A 12,863-nucleotide genomic window follows, 5' to 3' on the forward strand; every position below is an offset into this window, starting at 1 on the left:
AGTGTGACATGGATGAACCAGCAACAGAAATGAAGAAAGAATCATCAGATATTGTCATATTTATTATATTGTCATATTTATTTCTATACTATTTAAGTCGTGGGGAGACTGGGTCACTGAAATCCAGAGAGTCCCCCATTCTCACTATAATGACCCATCAGGATGTAATGACAAGAACACTGGGTTCAAATTCTCTCAGAGAACCTGGGTTCAAATTCTGGCTCTCTTATTTACTGTTGTTGTTCAGTCATGACCCCATTTGGGATTTTCTTGGCAAAGACATTGGTTTGCCATTTCCTTCTCCAGCTCATTTTACATATGAGGAAACAGAGGCAACCAGGGTTGAGTGACTTGCTTAGGGTCACACAGCTAGTAAGTGTCTGAGGCCAGATTTGAACTCAGGAAGATGAGTCTTCCTGACTCCAGGCCCAGTCTCTAACCCCTGTACCCCCCAGCTACCCATTTATTACCTGTATACTTTAAACAAATCATTTCATGTCCTTGTGCCTCACTTTCTTCATTTGTAAAATAAAGATTCTAACTCCAAAATGGGATATTTGTAAATAGCTTTGTAAGCCTTATTCCACAAAATTCGTGTTTTTCTTGTTCTTATTCTTATTGGCTATGATCCTAATTAGAAGAGGCAGAATTCAAACTGAGGTGTTTTAATTCTCATTCCAGTGTTCTTTCCACTATACAGTTTCCTTTAGTTGAACTAGTTTAAAATCACATTTGGAACATTGGAAGCAAGATAAAAAGCCGAGAACTGAGTCTATAAGGTAATGAGACTGGCTTTAAAGAAGCAAACTCATGGAACCTTTTACCCTAATACATAAATGAATGTTGTCCTTTTCTTGTAGGACACTAGGGGAGGAGTAGAGCTTGAGTATGGGAAAGGACAGAAGCAGCTGCATCCATCCACTTGAGGACACCTGACTCTCTTTCTCTCTGGAACTGTCTGTAGTCAGCTCATGAAAACTGGGAAGGAGCCGGTCTTTCACAGCTGGTGATGTCAAACTGGTTTGTTTTGTTGCTGTTGCAGAGAGAGCTTTTCAAGGAGAGTGCTAGGAGCAGAAAGTAAGTAGGTCTGATGGGGAGGGGATGGGTAGGACAGCACCATGGTTGCAGTGGTCTGAATGCCCTGTGCGTTTCCACTGTGCAAATGCAAATAGTTGCCAATCCATTAGAAGAAATGTCCAGGTATCCATGTCCCTTGAATTGTGTGTGGGTGTGCATGTGTATATGTCTATAGTGATGATGATGGTGATGGTAGTAGTGGTGATATCAGGGGGCAGTCTGTGATTATATTGTGCTGGGCCAGAGTCTGTACCTGTAGTCTTGCTATGTTAGGTGCTGAGTAATATTTATGACCCATGTCCCAAGTTCCACTTAGAATTTTAATCTGATTTTACCAGCGGAACCTCCTCCTTCACCTCTGAGAGGAGTGCTGTGCTAGAAGACTAAGACATAGCACCTTCAAGGCAATTGTCGCCTTAGGAGGCTCTATACACTTATTCAAACTTTTGCTCAAAACCTTTTAAGAATTCCTGTCTTGAAATTAATTGCCTGCGTGTAGTCAATTTTTCAAATAATCATGATTAAATGCATCTTTCTCCTAGATTAGATTTTAAATTCCTTGAAGTTAGGGACCCTGCCAGACACATATTTACATCCTTCATAGTACCTAACTCAGTGCCTTATACGTACCTGATCCTTGATAAATAATTACCAATTCTACCCATCCTTGAAAGTATAGTTCAAATCTCACTTCTAATCTTCCCTAACTTCTCCAGCTCAAAGTGTCTGTCCTTCCTCTAAATTCCTATAGTACTTAGGCCAGGAAGATTCATTCCAATTAGTTATATCTCAGAGAACCTGGGTTCAAATTCTGGCTCTCTTATTTACTATTGTTGTTCAGTCATGACCCCATTTGGGATTTTCTTGGCAAAGACATTGGTTTGCCATTTCCTTCTCCAGCTCATTTTACATATGAGGAAACAGAGGCATATCTTGTTTTGTTATTTAACTTTTTCCATGTGCTTTTCTTCCTAATCGATTAGGTTATTTTCCTCTTTGAGAGCAGGGACAATGGTATCACCTTGAAGCACCCAGACCATTGCTTTGCACATAATAGGGGCTCCATGAATATTTTTGACTAATTCATATGTTTGTGGCTGAAACAATATTGGAACATTTGGGGGTTACATACTTATTCTATCATTTAAGATCTCCCAGGTCTTTCATGAAAATCCCTTACTCCTCAATGATTGTAAAATGAGCTGATTATAATAGACCATCATTAAAATTCTTCTTAGTATCAATATTTTGTAACTTCTATGACTTCTCATGTACCACGTGGCTCAGAACATGGAAACCTCATACAGGAAATCTTACTTAACTCCCCTCAGTTTTTAATTCTCTCTCCCTCTTCAAATACACTTTCCTATCTGTTTAAACACCAAGTGGTACTACAAGCCATTAACCTGGTCCTAATCATTGAAAGCTTACCTTAGCAGCTATGATACCAACAAGGTTTTCTATACTTCTCAGGGAATGGATGACCTTCTGTCCCATAGTTCCAACTCTCTCTAGATGGTGAAAAGAATTTGCTATCTAAGTGATTACGGATTTACCCAAACAGAGCAGCTCTGAGCCCCTAGCTCAGTCAATCCTGCCTTTTCCTTAAGTTTTCTAAATATATCTCTGAGCCCTAATCATGTATCATTATCACAATGCAGTCAACTCTTCCACAGGAACAGATAAAATGCGTTTAGAAACCATAAACAACTTTTTACACTTGGCACAGAACCAACAAAATCAATAAAATAATATATAATAAACAACTACCTCTCACACACAGCCTCTTCAAGATAGTAAATAGGCTGCTCTTAGTTTTTTGGGTTCTCCACAGCCCCACCTTTTAAGCAAACAAAGGAGTGTAGACAATATAACACAGTTTGCAACTGACAAAGCATCTAGTTGGGTCAGTCATTAGGTGAAGACAAAGGAACTCTAGACTTTTGGTTCCTTAACCTTAGCAAGAGGTAGAGACTTGGGATCTGGTACAAACTGAAGCTATTACCAATGTCTTCTTGTTCAGGAACTTGTCCTGATAAAAATTTCTGACTGTTTCTCATTACAACTAATTAAATCATTGTTTGTGGAGCAAGAAAGTGGACAGGCCCTGAGAATGAGAGTTTATTACCACCCTACTCTTGAATTTCTCTAAACTGACTTTGGAACCTCTCTGTGGCTCTGTCATCACTTGCTTTTTCTGTCTTTACTCTTCAGCCTGGGGTTAGCTGCATGGTGCAGTAAAGGAAGGAGGCAAAAAGCAAGACAGATGTTAAATCTGTTTAAATGTCGCTTGCTGCCCCAGAGGAATCTAAGTTCTTTGAGGGAAGGAAAATAATTTTCCTTTTGCCTTTGTATCTTAAACATTTTAGCTCAGTGCCTTTTACCCAGTAATGCATGGTTTGAAGTATGTACTGTAAATAACTTGTTGGTGCAGATCTAACATACGTCTGCAACCTCCATCACTATATGACTAACCGGTCAATCAGCCATCAGGCCAGACAATGAGAATTTTCATTGGTTATTCCTGCAAGATGATAACACACATCCCTCTAGAAATTTAACGTTTACAAAGTACTTTCCTCACAATAGCCCTTGGAAGAAAAATATCATTATCCATATTTTACAGATGAGAAACTGAGGCTCAGAGAAGAAAAGAGAGACTTGCCTATGGACATGTACCTAGTAAGCAGGGGAGTCAAGATTCAAACCGAGGTTTTCTGACACCAAGACCCTATGTTGTCTCTTATAATGATGGATAGCACAGCCAGTCAATGACTTTGGCGGAAAGAGGGAGAGAGAACTATAAACCCTCCTAATGCTATGATACTCCCCTAAACTGAATGGGGAGAGGGGAGGGGAAGGGGTGGCAGGGAACAGTGGATCAAAGAAGGCATTCATGGATTTTTCTTTTTAGAACCCTGACGGTGCTTTGGGTTCTTAGAATAGTGTTTTGAGCTCTCTATTGTTTTGTTTTTTGCTCAATTAAAACTTACTAAGTTTAACATTTTATGGAATAAATTACTCCTTTTTTTTAAAAAAGTTTTATTGATGCCAGGTTTTTAAGCTTAAATTTCCCAATCTAACACACACCCTAACCTTCCTAGCAGAATATGTCCTCCCTCCCTCAAGACAAAGAAAATATTAGGCCAAAATAATCAGCCCGGCAACCATGTCTGTCAGCATATGAAACATTCCACACTTGTTCTGCGCAATGGAGAATTACAGGTTGTTTGCATAGCTCAAGATGCTTTGGGGGTGTTGCCTTCAGCTGAAGGAAGCTTTTCTGTGATTGTAAATTCCAACTTGGGGTTGGTTTGTGTGGGAGAGGACTGCTTTATTCTGGACAACTTTTTGATGAAAAAAACGTATGTTGTTAAAAAATATCATTAAAAGTCTATACCTCAAGGTTTACTAGTATTGCTCTAGGCAGGGATTTGGGAACTCAACTGAAACCCATTCCCAGCCAGCAGCTCTTGAGAAATTTTAACAAGTGTTGACTGAGTCTCACTAGATAAAACAGACACAACTTTCCCAGAGAGAGAAAGGTATGTAAAGGTATGTAAAGAGAACTAGCAAGCATGGTTTGGGGGACATTTCTAGCCTGATACTCATATGCAAATCTATTAGAAATTACTTATAAATGAAATATATAATTCTTAACAATAACTCTAAAGATACAAACACACAAAGGTTCCTGGAAATGGAATGGAATTATATCACCTCTCCTGAGTCCAGGTACTACTCTGCCCACCAGGAAAGAAAATGAACAGTACTCCAAAGAGTTCCAGTATCGGTTGCACATCTTTCTTCTTGTTCCAGTCTCTTTAACAATCTCCTCAACTCCCCCTGAGAATTGGAGATAAAATCAGTCTTCTGCCCAACAGGGTCTATGCAGGAGTTAATAGTCATAGAGTTGCCACTCCTTTGTGAGGAATGTCAGTTTTGAATTGAGAAAGTCCAAGCCTGTTAGCAACATAAAACTGCCTCCTCAGTCCACTAAAATGGTTCCTTTTCGAAGACCTGTTGTTCTGGCTAGAGGTGACTCAGGGGATGATATGCCCACGCATTTTGTGTGTGTGTGTGTGTGTGTGTATGTGTTTCCGCTCATGCAAGGGCACATATGCATACTTATTCTTATACTTTTTCCAAATAAATAGAGGGTAATTAAGTGTCAGTCAATTACAATAAAGGACTTTTTAGCACTGTCTTTATTGTCATGAATAATGTTCGTGTGCCTTCTTTCCTGGGAAAATGCATTGAATTTGGTAAATTATGATAATTATTCTTCAGAGCAGTTCACAGAACTAGATGTGGGACAAGGCCTAGACCTGGGATTTCATTGTTATAGGGAACTTCAGAATAAGGAAATTCCCTCTACCAAGGCCAGTTAGTGCCTTCTGCAACTTACAGCCTTAATTTGGGGTATGTGAACTTTAAAAAAAACTTTTTTTTGGATAACTATATATCAGTGTAATTTCTTTCTTTTGTAATCTTCCATACTTTATTGTATGAATTTAAAAACATCATTCTGAGAAGGGGTCCATCGGTTTCACCAGGATTTCAAAGACATCCAAGACACAAAAATGGTTAAGAACTTCTACCTTAGAGGATTTCCTCAAGTTCTTGTGGCTTATCCAGAGGCACACAGGCAACACATGCCAGAGGTGGAATTTGAACCACGATTTTCCTAATTCTAAGGTCAGCTTTCTATCTACTATGCCTTGTTGCTTCACCATATGATATAAAAAAGAAGATGGAGACTTTGAACATGAGCCTAAACTTCAAGAATGTAACCATTTGTTTATAGTATAAGATTGTAATAGCAATCTAGATTTGAAGATCTTTCTCACCCATTAATAGGTCATGTGACCTGCTTACATCACAGGAAGCCTAGGTCTCACATGGTGGGAGGAACTTACCAACAGGAAAAGGAAGTTATGTCACTGGAAATGTTGAGAGAGAGAGAGAGAGAGAGAGAGAGAGAGAGAGAGAGAGAGCTGTTATGGCTGTCAATGGTGGTTGTGACTGTTAAAGTTGAGGTAAAGCAAGTCAACCTCTGATAGCTTAACAGACTGTGACACCTGTACTGTGAGCCTGTTTCTGGGAAGACCCCCACAGGAGGGTTGGTGAGGTTTTGGGATGGCGAGGCTCCATACGGTGATATTATGTATCCAATGCTTTACTGCTGTGATAAATTGGGTAGATGGCTTATGAGGTACGGTTCTCTGGTGTCTGAATAAATGGTTCACTTCTTCTACCTTCTGTGTAGAGAGTCTTGTTCACTTTGTGATACAGAACCACGTAGGCATTTTGACAATTATCATCTACATTGTTATTGCCTTGCTGATACAAAGACAACTCTCAGACTGATGTCACAATGTATTAAACCGTAATGAACATTTGAGTCCACATTTGACCGCCTTTCTAATTCATTGGTTAGATGCACCAAAGTAGCATAGTGGATAGAGTCCTGAGTCAGGAAAAACTAAGTTCAAATTCATCCTTGGGTACTAACTAGCTGTGTCTCTCTGTCTTCTCACCTGTAAAATGGGGATAATAATAGCCCCCTACCTCCAAGTTTTGCTTCAAAGATAAAGTGAGATAGTTTGCCAATTTTAAAGCATTACATAAATGCTAGCTACATAAAATATTCCAAAGACAAAAGTCACAAAGGCAAGGCAACAGAATCTCACTATGATTTGGAATCCATGATAATGGTGATGACTAACATTTATAGGGCACTATTTTCCCAGGCACTGTGTCACGTGCTTTAGAATATTACTTCATTTCATCTTCTCAACAACCCTGGGAAGTTGTTTTTTTACATTTCGTAGATGAGGAAACTGAGGCAAATAGACATGAAGTGATTTACCCACGGTCATACTGCTAGTGTCTGAGACTGAATTTGATTTAAAGAAAGAATATCTCTTACTAAAGTTCTTTGTGTCGGCTGATAAAATTTTCTGTAATCTTGGCAGAATATTTCCTCCTAAGTGAGGATCATGAGCCCACTCTTTCAAACAATGATTTTAAAAGCTGGGAAATTGCTCTCGAAAGCTACAAAACATTTAAACCACATTGCTCATAAATAAATATCACTGCAACAAGCTGTTCATGGAAAAAGAAGTAGCAAGTCTTTGATGAGTAAAGATAGTCCACCCCTGTTCATTTTGGAATAGGTTACAGGGAAGTTGGTAGATACTTCAACAGATCTGTGATCACTTCAGTGAAGGGGTTCTATCCATTTGGTGCAGGTTCCATCCATGCCTTTTAATCTTTTGTGATTCTTGTTCAAGTTATTTTCTATTTAATTTTTTGGATGCTCTCCTCCAAGTCTAACACCAGTTGACAAATAATCTAAGGATATAAATACACAGTTCTTAAAGAAAGAAATCCATAGCCATATGAAAAAAATGCTCTATATCATGTTGCTCAAAAACAAGATCTGAAACCTAAAATGGCTTTTAGAAAGAATTTTATTAGTCAATTCAACAGAGGGGAAAGATCCAGAAAAGGTGTGGTCAGTTCCTTCCTCCTCCCATATCTGTTAGTCTTAAATTATACAGAGTTCAAATAATAAGAGTATAAACTATATCCAAAAAGGATGGGTTTCCAGATAAGGCACATAAGCTATTTGAGTTGTATATCTGCAGGTAAGTCAAAACATTCAATAAAAGTTGGTTGAAGCCAACATACAAGCAATTGAGCTAACTTAAAACACAAGCTTTGGTTGGGGTTTCAATCTTTCCTTACAGTAATCTCCAGCTCCCCTGCAGGGTCTCTGGTATCAACATGCCCTGTACACATCCCAAGTTAAATAATATTTAGTCACAAGTCTGGATTAAAATAATATTAATAAAGTATTTCTCCCACATTTATTACTAATTAGAAAAATGCAAATTAAAGCAATTCAAAGATTCCACTCCACAGCCATCAGAGTGACAAAGATGACAAAAAAGGAAAATGATAAATGCAGGAGAGGCTGTGGGGAAACCATGTTGATGCATCATCGGTGGACCTTTGAATGGGTACAAGCATTCTGCAAAGCAATTTGGAATTAAAATTTTTAAAAAGTAGTTGAATGATGATAGAAAGAAATATACCTTCTTCTCACCTGCAAATGGCACCTAAACAAAAATTGACCATGTATTAGGACATAAAAACCTCACAATAAAATGCAGAAAGGCAGAAATATTAAACGTATCCTTTTTAGATCACGATGTAATAAAAATTACATGTAATAAAGGGCCATGGAAAGATAGACTAAAAATCATTTGGAAGCTAAATAATCTAATCCTAAAGAATGAGTGGGTGAAAAACAACTCTTAAAAACCTTCAATAATTTCATCAAAGAGAAGGACAATAATGAGACAACATACCAAAATTTATGGGATGCAGCCAAAGCAGTTCTCAGGGGAAATTTTATATCTCTAAATGCTTATATGAATAAAATAGAGAAAGAGCAGATCAATGAGTGGGTCACACAACTAAAAAAAGCTAGGAAAAAACCAAATTAAAAATATCAATTAAATACCAAGTTGGAAATTCCAAAAATCAAAGGAGAGATTAATAAAATTGAAAGTAAGGAAACTATTGAACTAATAAATAAAACTAAGAGCTGGTTTATGAAAAAAAACTAATAAAATAGGTAAACCTTTGGTTAATTTGATAATAAAAAGAAAGAAGAAAATCAGATTACCAGTATCAAAAATGAAAAGGGTGAATTCACCACCAATGAAGAGGAAATTAAAGCAATGATTAGGAACTATTTTGTCCAACTGTATGCCAACAAATCTGAAAATCTAAGTGAAATGGATGAATGTTTACAAAAATATAAATTGCCCAGACTGACAGAAGAGGAAAAAATACTTAAATAACCCCATTTTAGAAAAGAAATTGACAAACCATCAATGAAGTCCCTAAGAAAAAAATCCCCAGGGGCAGATGGATTTATAAGTGAATTCTACCAAACATTTAAAGAACAATTAGTTCTAGTACTATAAAAATTATTCTGAAAAATAGGTGGAGTCCTACCAAATTTCTCTTATGACACAGATATGGTATTGACACCTAAACTATGAAAAGCCACAACAGAGAAAGAAATTATAGACCAATTTCCCTAATGAATATTGATGCAAACATTTTAAATAAAATATTAGCAAAGAGATGATAGCAATTTGTCATGAGAATAATACACTATGACCATGTGGGATTTATACCAGGAATGCAAAGCTGGTTCAACATTAGGAAAACTATCAGCGTAATTGATCATATCAATAACAAAACTAGCAGAAATCATGTGATTATCCCAATAGATGCAGAAAAAGCTCTTGACAAGATACAGCACCCACTGCTATTATAAACATTGGAGAGCATAGGAATTAATGAAGCTTTCCTTAAAAGGATAAGTAGTATCTATCTAAAAATCATTTTATATAATGACGACAAGCAAGAAGCTTTCCCAATAAGCTCAGGAGTAAAACAAGGATGCCCATTATCACCACTATTATTCAATATTGTACTAAAATGTTAGTTTTAGAAATGAGAAGAAAAAGAAATTGAAGGAATTAGAATAGGCAATGAGAAAACAAAATTGTTGCTCTTTGCAGATGATATGATGGTATACTTTGACAATCCTAGAAAATCAAATAAAAACTACTTGAAATAATTAACTTCAGGAAAGTTGCGGAATATAAAATAAACCCACACAAATCATCAGCATTCCAATATATTACCAACAAAGCCCAGTAGCAAGAGATAGAAAGAGAAATTCCATTTAAAATACCTGTAGACAATATAAAGCATTTGGGAGTCTATCTGTAAAGACAAATCCAGGAACTATAGTAACATAATTCCAAAACACCTTTCACACAAATAAAGTCAGATTTAAACAATTAGAATAATATCAATTGCTTGTGGATAGGGTGAGCTAATATAACAAAAATGCCAACTCTGCCTAAGTTAATTTACTTATTCAGTGTCATGCCATACTACCAAAAATTATTTTGTAGAGCTAGAAAAAAAATAACGAAATTCATCAGGAAGAATAAAAGGTCAAGAATATCAAGGGAATTAATGAAAAATGCAAAGGAAAGTGGTCTGCTCATAGCAGATCTAAAACTATATTATAAAGCAGTAATTATCAAAGTTATTTGGTATTGACTAAGAACAGAGTGATAGATCAGTGGAATAGGTTAGATACACATGACACAGTAGCAAATGACTATAGTAATCTACTGTTTGATAAACCCAAACACTCCAGCTTCTGGGATGAGAACTCACTACTTGACAAAAACTGCTAGGAAAACTGGAAAATGGTATGGCCAAAATTAAGCGCAGATCAACATCTTACACAGTATACCAAGATAAAGTCAAAATGGGTACATGATTTAGACATAAAGGGTGACACCATAAGCATATTAGGAGAGCAAGGAATAGGTTACCTGTCAAATCTATGGAGGAGGGAAGAATTTATGACCAAAGAAGAGGTAGAGAACATTATGAAATTTTAATTACATTAAATTAAAAAATTTTTGCACAAACAAAACCAATGCCACCAAAATTAGAAGGAAAACAAAAAGCTAGGAAGCAATTTTTACTGCCAGTGTTTCTGATAAAGGCCTTATTTCTCAAATATAAAATTCAAATTTATAAGAATACAAGTCATTCCCCAGTTGACAAATGGCCAAAGGATATGAACAGGTAGTTTTCAGAGGAAGAAATTAAAGCTATCTATAGTCATATGAAAAAAAAGTTCCAAATCACTATTGATTAGAGAAATGCGAATTAAAACAACTCTGAGGTACTACCTCATACTTATCAGATTGGTTAATATGACAGAAAACAGAAATGATAAATGTTGGAGAAGATGTGGGAAAATTGGGATACTAACGCAGGTAGAGCAGTGAACTGATTTAACTGAACAAATTGCTGGAGAGCAATTTGTAACTATGCCTAAAGGGCTATAAAACTGTACATACCCTTTGATCCAGCAATACCACTACTAGGTCTGTATCCCAAAGAAATAATAAAAAGGAAAAGGACCCACATGTAGAAAAATACATATAACAGCTCTTTTTGTGGTTGCCAAGAGTTGGAAACTGAGGGGATACTCATCATTTGGGGAATGGTTGAACAAGTTGAGGTATATGAACGTAATGGGATACTACTGTGCTATAAGAAATGATGAGCAGGCAGATTTCAGAAAAACCTGGAAAGACATACATGAACAGATGCTAAGTGAAGTGAGCAGAACCAGGAGAACATTGTACACAGTAATAGCAACATCCCGTGATGACCAGCTTTGATAGATTTAGCTCTTTTCAGTATTCAAAAAGACTCATGATGGAAAGTGCTATCCACATCTAGAGAAACAACTATGGTATCTGAACGAAGATCAAAGCATAACATTTTCTCTCTCTTTTTTCTTTCTCATGGTTTTCCCCTTTTGTTCTGATTCTTCTTTCATAACATGACTTAATGTGGAAACATGTTTAATGTGATTGTAAAAAAAAGAAAAGAACCAGGAGAATGCTGTACACAGTAACAGCAACATTGTGGGATCATCAGCTATGACGGACTTAGCTCTTCTCAGCAATACAATGATCCAAGACAATTCCAAAAGACTCATTATGGAAAATGCCATCCACATCCAGAAAAAGAAATATACTATTTTCACTTCTTTTTGATTTTTGTTTTTTCTTTCTCATGGTTTTTCCCTTTTGTTCCGATTCTTTTTTCATATCATGACTAATGTGGAAATACGTTTAACATGATTGTACATGTATAACCTATATCAGATTGCTTGCTGTCTTGGACAGGGGTGGGGAGATGGAGGTGAAACATTTGGAAATAAAAGTCTTATAAGAATGTATGTTGATAGAAACACAAAAAGTTAGCTATTATTATTATCCACAAATGTATTTTTAATACATTATGCATCTATAAATATGTACTTTGACAGATTTGCCATCCTAATTGTATTTTGTATTAGGTAGATGTATTCCCTCTACACAAATCAACTGATGGTAGTAAAAGGTGGCCCTGCGGCATACTAAGTGGGGTGTGATTGTGTGTGTGTGTGTGCGTGTGTGTGTGTGTTTATGTGTATGTAGCAAACTAGTGTGGGATTAAATATTGGCCACAGATGTTACACAAAGAAGGGAAATCTGGCATTAATTGTCATTTTCCATTGAGATAATTTCACTTCAGTCATTTCTCAGTTGTGTTTGACTCTGTGACCTCTTTTGGGGTTTTCTTGGAAAACACACTGGAATGCTTTGCCATTTAGTTACATGCTGATGATAGATAGATAGATAAATAGATAGATAGAGAGATAGATAGATAAACAGACAGCTTCCTTGGCAGAATCTCCTGTTGTTCCTGCATTTCATCAACAAGAAAATAATTGATCATTAATTTAAGTTTTTGTAATTTCATACATGTGGATATTCCCTCAGCTAATGTAGAACACAACTCCTCCCATCTCATAAGATTATGACCAAACAGTGACTCACTTTCTGGTGATTAGCCTCTCCAAGTTTCGATAAATTGGGCCTAGGATACCCAGTCTGTCACTGGATCATACCTGAAGTCTGCCAGAGTTTAGACTTTACCGACATATCCCTTGAGAAACTCCAGTGTTATCTCTCCCCACAACCCACTTTTATTCTCTCTCCCAATAGGCACACTTTTTTTTCTCTTCTGAGTATTTGTCAGGACATAATTTCACCAAACTGCACTATCAATATATTAGGAGAAATGAAAATTAATGCAAAATTATAAAA

Source organism: Trichosurus vulpecula, chromosome 9 (genome assembly GCF_011100635.1).
Source record: "Trichosurus vulpecula isolate mTriVul1 chromosome 9, mTriVul1.pri, whole genome shotgun sequence".
Taxonomy (NCBI): Eukaryota; Metazoa; Chordata; class Mammalia; order Diprotodontia; family Phalangeridae; genus Trichosurus; species Trichosurus vulpecula.